This window comes from Callorhinus ursinus, unplaced genomic scaffold, assembly GCF_003265705.2.
Source record: "Callorhinus ursinus isolate GAN/ISIS: 27379988/994484 unplaced genomic scaffold, GSC_fseal_2.0 scaffold16, whole genome shotgun sequence".
Taxonomy (NCBI): Eukaryota; Metazoa; Chordata; class Mammalia; order Carnivora; family Otariidae; genus Callorhinus; species Callorhinus ursinus.
In genome coordinates, this window is record NW_027397078.1 from 29,939,700 (window position 1) to 29,945,702 (window position 6,003).

At 45.2% G+C, this 6,003-nt stretch overlaps 1 pseudogene; it reads right to left on the reverse strand.

The window, feature by feature from the left end:
• Positions 1 to 1,987: 1,987 nt before the first annotated feature.
• LOC112812628 (protein Mdm4-like) overlaps positions 1,988 to 6,003 on the reverse strand; it is a 16,030-nt pseudogene continuing 12,014 nt past the window's right edge.

The following is a 6,003-nucleotide window of genomic DNA, read 5'->3' on the forward strand; positions in this document are numbered from 1 at the left end:
AAAAGAATGAGTGGGGATAATTTTGCCTACAAACGTTCAGATTACCAAGGGATGGAATTTTGCAGATCGCTTTTTTAAAAACCGAATACGGCTTGTTTCTTATATCTTCTGTGTCCATATTAAGCTGAGGGTAAGAAATCTATATTCATATGTGTGCACTGAGAATTTAATTTGTAAATTTTTGATTCCCCAAGCAATAACATTTACAACTCTTTATTCTTATTGATTATAAACAAATATATCCCTCAGTTAACACATACTTGTTAAGACCTCCTACATGCAATGTTCAACAAGGGTGCAAAGTGTAAGAATTAGCTCCTGTTTAAAAGAATAGTGATAGAGTTCACTGACGAGAACTTGACAGTTTACAAAGCACTTCTACTCTTCTTGCCTAAGTTCTCCTCACAGTGTCCCAGTGAGGTGGGTCTTAGTCCTGTTTGACAGTCTACAGAGGCTCAGAAAGTTTGAGGACTCTGTCCCTGATCACATCATAATGGCAGAATTGAGTCTTTTACCCCAGTCTTCTGGTCCAATATCTGTTCCTTTGTCATTATATCTCAGTCCAGCTGGGGCATGAACTATCCCATCCACAAACAGTTACCCAGTGGTTCAAGGCAGATTATGCCAAATGCCAACTGAATGATCAAATGCAGCAGGGAACACACTTTCCTACCTCCCCTTACTAACTGTTGTTAGGGAAGACAACATTCTAGAAAGGGCACCGTTGGCCTGACCGGCTCACTCAGCCCTAAACTCATGGTTTCGTGTTCTTACGGATACTGATGAGGTTATGTTAGTCAGGGTGTAATAAAGGAAGAGCATGGAAAAGGCTGAGAGAATACCTGGGCCCAAAGTGTGAGGCGGAGCCATCTTTAAGTAAAATTCTGCCTATTGCAAACTACAAATAACACGCACAGTGGTTCCATATTCCCCGTCAGTCATTCCTCACCAAGGAACTGTGGAAAATGTTAGCTGCTCAGGTTCTCCTTTGTGCGCAATAAAGTGTATTTTGAGAATTTAGATATCAAAGATGTGCAGAAGGCTGGGTGTTACACGCAACTGATGAATCATTGAACACTACATCTAAAACTAATGATGTACTATGTGTTGGCTAATTGAACTTAAATAAAAAAAAATAAAGATGTGCAGAAGGAAGACTGATCCCGGGTGAGAGTCAGGAAATGGAAGATTACCCACAAAGGGGCCAGAGGGATGATTTTCAGGTGATGGAAATGTTCTGTAGCTTGTTTTGGGTGGCGGGTATTCAAGTGCCTAAAACTCATAGGAAAAGAACTTTTAAGGTCTGTGTGTTTTGTTGTATGTTCATTATATCTCGGGTTTTTTTTTTTTTTAACGTGGAAAAGAGCATACAGTTTCTCAAAATTCTTTGAGGGGTATGTTAGCAAAAAGTCTGAGAGCCATTATTCTGGGGCATACATGGAACAAATCTCTTGTTTTTCAAGCTTCTTATTTTTTCTTTTGATTTCTCAGATCCATGTAGCTTGAGTGTAAAGTAAATGATCAATAACACGTCACATTATTTGTGGTTTTTGATTGTTAGCTTTAATGTTTTTCTCATAGCCACCTTGGATTTTTATGCCAAAGAGCATTCTCCAACAGAGTGGAAGAGAAAGGTAGGGAAGAAAATTAATTAGGGAGAAGGTCAATCTTCAGATAATTTGGCGAATGGATGTATTTTCCTGTTTATCTTTGTAATTGCTCCCTCCCAGAACCTCTTTTTTAGAGGAAGAATGGAGTGACGAAAGTCACTTTCCATGTAAAAGGAGCCCCCAGATTGATGATCTGGTTTTAAAGAATTGCTCTCAAATTCCATATGAATTTAGAAGGGAAAATGCCCCAGCGCATAGACGTTTGCATGAATCAGTGAACGGATGCAGTGGGTCTCACTGAATGGAGATGCTCAGTACTGACAGTTTTATCCCTGACCTGGCTCTGGTTATCATTTCTCTGCAACTTGCCCATTCAGCTAGGCCATAAAAACCTTAATAACCAGCTGAATGTTCTTGCAAAGAGGGCATGAAGCCCCAGGCTTCTTTAATCTTCTGGCACAGTGGAGACAAGTGATGAGGTGGCCTGTTCTTCCGGGAATATTTCTGTCGTGTAGCCCCTTCTCACATGTGCTACACAGCATCAAGAGATTTTTGTCAGTCCTTCATATTTTGTGTATCTGGTCTCTGCTCCGTGAGGCCATCTGAGTGTTCTCTCATGCTTGAGATGGTCTCTGGGCTTTAAGAACCGGGAGCCAAATCTGAGAATTCCACTGAGCTGCAGGAATCAGGAAATTTGGGGTTTTCTTCCTTTTCTTATAGGTCAGCTGTAATGACTGGAGCCAAAATGGTGCCTTGGCAGGGAGGGACATCAGTTACTTCATTTTCCTCTTTGCAGGTGTGGCAGGGATCACAGAAATGAAGGGACGATGGGCTCACTTAGAACAGTCTGAATACTGATCCTTCAGGGCCCAGCAACAGCAACACCTCTGGTTTGGAGAGCTCGTTTTCTTGCACTCAGGAACACTACCACTCATCCTCAGAAGCAGCTTCTCCACCAGTGTCACCTTTTGGTCACTTAGTTCCTGATTTTTTGGTACTTGTTTGATCAGTATTCACAGCGTCTCCTTTTAGCCCAGCACCTAACTGCTCTAATACCGACTCATTTACAACCCACACGTCATGCCGAGTGCCTGAAACGGTGGCAGGACCTGGCTCCTTCTCTAGGAGTTCTGCATTGACGTGGTGAGGTAGGCAGTATAGATACCATCCTCTTTGGCTCTTTTTCTGGACTTGGAACTTTCCTCTGCACGTTGCTTCAGTTGGTCTTGGCTCAGAATATCTATGCTCACAACAAGATTCCTCCTTAGCTTATCATAGAGAGGGCTTGGATATTTCACAGAGAAGTTCTGATGTCCAAGTGGTTCACCCGAAAGATCACCCCAGGCTACCAAGGGCTGCTTCCCCATTATGTGCTGGCCTACATAACGCGTGGCCACTCGAACAGTGCACATTTCACCTCTGCACCTGCCACCGACAAAAATCTTCAAAAGCAGCAGTTTTATTTTACCTGTTGTACAGATAAAATCAATCTGATTGATTTGGTCTGGGGAGAACCCGCAAGCACGGTCAGATATTGAACAGTGGGCAGAAGCTTTTAAAGGATGTCCTTTTGGCACTGAAGAAATTGCCATCTGTTGACCAAAACTTAACAGCGATTCCGTGGCTCGCTATGCCTCAGCTGAATCTGGAAAGTGTCAGTCACGGGTCCTAAGGCCTCAGCAGCATTTTGAAACAAATTATAGCTGAGGATTTTTAAGAAACACTTTCTGCCCTGAAACAATCTCTGTGCTCTTCTGTCCTTTGTTGAATAGTGTCTCCCCTGCCCCTCCCAAGTTCGTGTCCCCCTGGGATCTCAGAAGGTGACCTTATTTGGAAATCAGGTCTTTGCAGGTCCAGTTAGTTAAGAGGGGTCCATCCTGGGGTAGGATGGGCCCTGATGCAATGACTGGTGTCCTTACAAGCAGAAGAGAGGACAGAGAGAGAAACACAGAAGCCCCTGTGGTGATGGAGGCAGAGATGAGGGTGCTGTGTCTCTGAGCCCAGGGAACACTGAGGACTGCTGGTCACCGCCAGAAGCCAGGAAGAGGCGAAGAAGGATCTTTCCCTAGAGGCTCCGGAGGGAGCATGACTCTGCCAACAATGTGAGCTTGGACTACTGGCCTCCAGAACTGTGAAGGAAGACATTTCTGTTGTTTTAAGCCACCCAGTGACTAGTAGTCTGTCACAGCAGCCACAGGAAATCATACGTCTTCTTTTTCTGTCTGCACTCTGCATCATTTGCAAATTCTTCCATGTGAGTCCCACACCAGTGAGAAGAATCTTATCATTGTGCTTCAGTGTAGTGATTCCAAAGCCAGATTACTCGCATTTGAATCTTGACCCTGCCACTTATTAGCTCTGTGACCTTGAGCAACTTCTTCCACTGCTCTGTGCCTCAGCTTTCCTGCCTGCAAAATGGGGATTAAATGACTGAATGAATAATTTTAAGGGCATAGAACAGTGCCTGGTACATAGGAAATGTTATTCGCTGTTTGGGATATGAATAAAATAGTGTCTGTTGGTTTGACACGGCCATGTGGAAATGGGAATGGTTCCATAGATGAGGAATTAGGACGGGAGCTCGACCTTCAGAAATCTGGTAAGGCTGGCCAAAGGCAGGTGGGAGAAAGAGTGTGAGCAAAGGCTTGCCGGAGGTGTGAGGGAAGAAGGGGGTAGGAAGATTCTATTAGAGTAGGACTCCCCACTCTTTTCTCCCTGATGGTCAACGGTGAAACATACTATTTGCATACACATGGGGTCATTGAGGCTGCTTACGGTTGCACCCTGGAGGTCACCAACCAAGCTTCTAAGAGCCGAGGGGAGGCAATACCTTGGCACATCTGCAAGCCATTCCCAGAGCCTGTGGGGAGCTCAGGGTTTGAGTAGGACTTCTGCAATTCAAATGTGCATCAAAATGCAGATTCTGACTCAGTAGGTCTATGGAGTGCGGACTACTCTTTGCCTCAAACTCCTTTCTACCCCAAGTGTGATTTATAAACCAACAACATCAGCACCCTGAGAGCTGGTTAGAAATGCTGAATCTCTGGTCCTCCCACCCCCACTCCAAACCTACTGAATCAGAATCTGCATTTTAATCAGGTTCTTAGCTGACTGAGATGCACTTTAGCATTGGGAAGCACTGATCAGAAGACTTAGCCCAACTTGCCCGACGGGAGGGTCTAGCCACCTTGTTCTCAGACCCAACTGTACGTTCGATCCTTGAGGGCGCTTTAAAAAACCCTGATGTCCATGGTGCACCTGCGTGGCTCGGTTGGGCATCCAACTCTTGATTTCAGCTGGGGCCGTGATCTCGGGGTGGTGAGATCGAGCCCCACATCGGGCTCCATGCTCAGCGTGGAGTCTGCTTGGGATTCTCTCTTTCCTTCTCCCTCTGTTCCTCCCCCTGCTCTCTCTCTCTCTTGCTCGCTCTCTTTCTGTCTCTCCCTCATAATAAATAAATAAAGAAAATCTTTAAAAAGAAATCCTGATGTCCAGGTCAAAGTGGCTTAGTTACATCAAAATCTCTGCAAGTAGTGTCCTGGGGAATCAGTATTATCTTTTAAACTCCCTGGGTGATTGTAATGTGTCCTCAGGGTTGAGAACTGCTGAGCTAGGGAGAAACCTCTAAGCAGGGCTAGAAAGAGGCTGAGGGCACACAGAGTTCTAGAGGGGGTTCAGGTCCCTTTCTCGAAGCCCACCACAGTAGTTCAGGGCATGGACTCTGGAGCAAGGAGGACCTTGCCTGGCTTCAAATCTGGCTTTGTGCCACTGGCCAGCTGTGCGATATGCAGGGTTCTTAGCCCCTCTTTGCCTATACTTTTTTACAGTGGGGACGGTAATGATAGTAACTATGCCTTGGGGTGCTTATGAGGGTTAAATGCTAAATGGACAGTGCTCATTATAGTACTTGGCCCGGAGTAAGTGCCATGTAAGTGTTTGTTCATTCGAATACATATTTTACTCTTTCTGATGGGGGATCATGGAAGGTTCCTCACTTTCCTGTCATGCCATCCCATCCTCGCTGCTAGGTTCTTGGGCAGCACTCACACCTCTGATTAGGCACCCAATAAATGTTTGAGGAATGCACGACTGAATGGTTACAATGCCCCCTTGTGTATCCAGTGGGAAGAAATAGCAACACATACAGTCGGGACATGGGAGTTTCAGTGCCAAAACTGGTGAAGTCCCAGGAAAACTGGGACAAGTGGGTCACCCAAGTATGGGCGCCACCCAAATGTCCATTTCCTCAAAGTACTGTTTCCAAATAAGCACAAAGAAAGATTCCCACAGTTAACTCCTTTATGTGTACATAACAAAGGCAATGGCAGTTCACTTCCTGGCCATGGTGTGTGTGTGTGTGTGTGTGTGTGTGTGTGTGTGTGTGTGTGTGTGT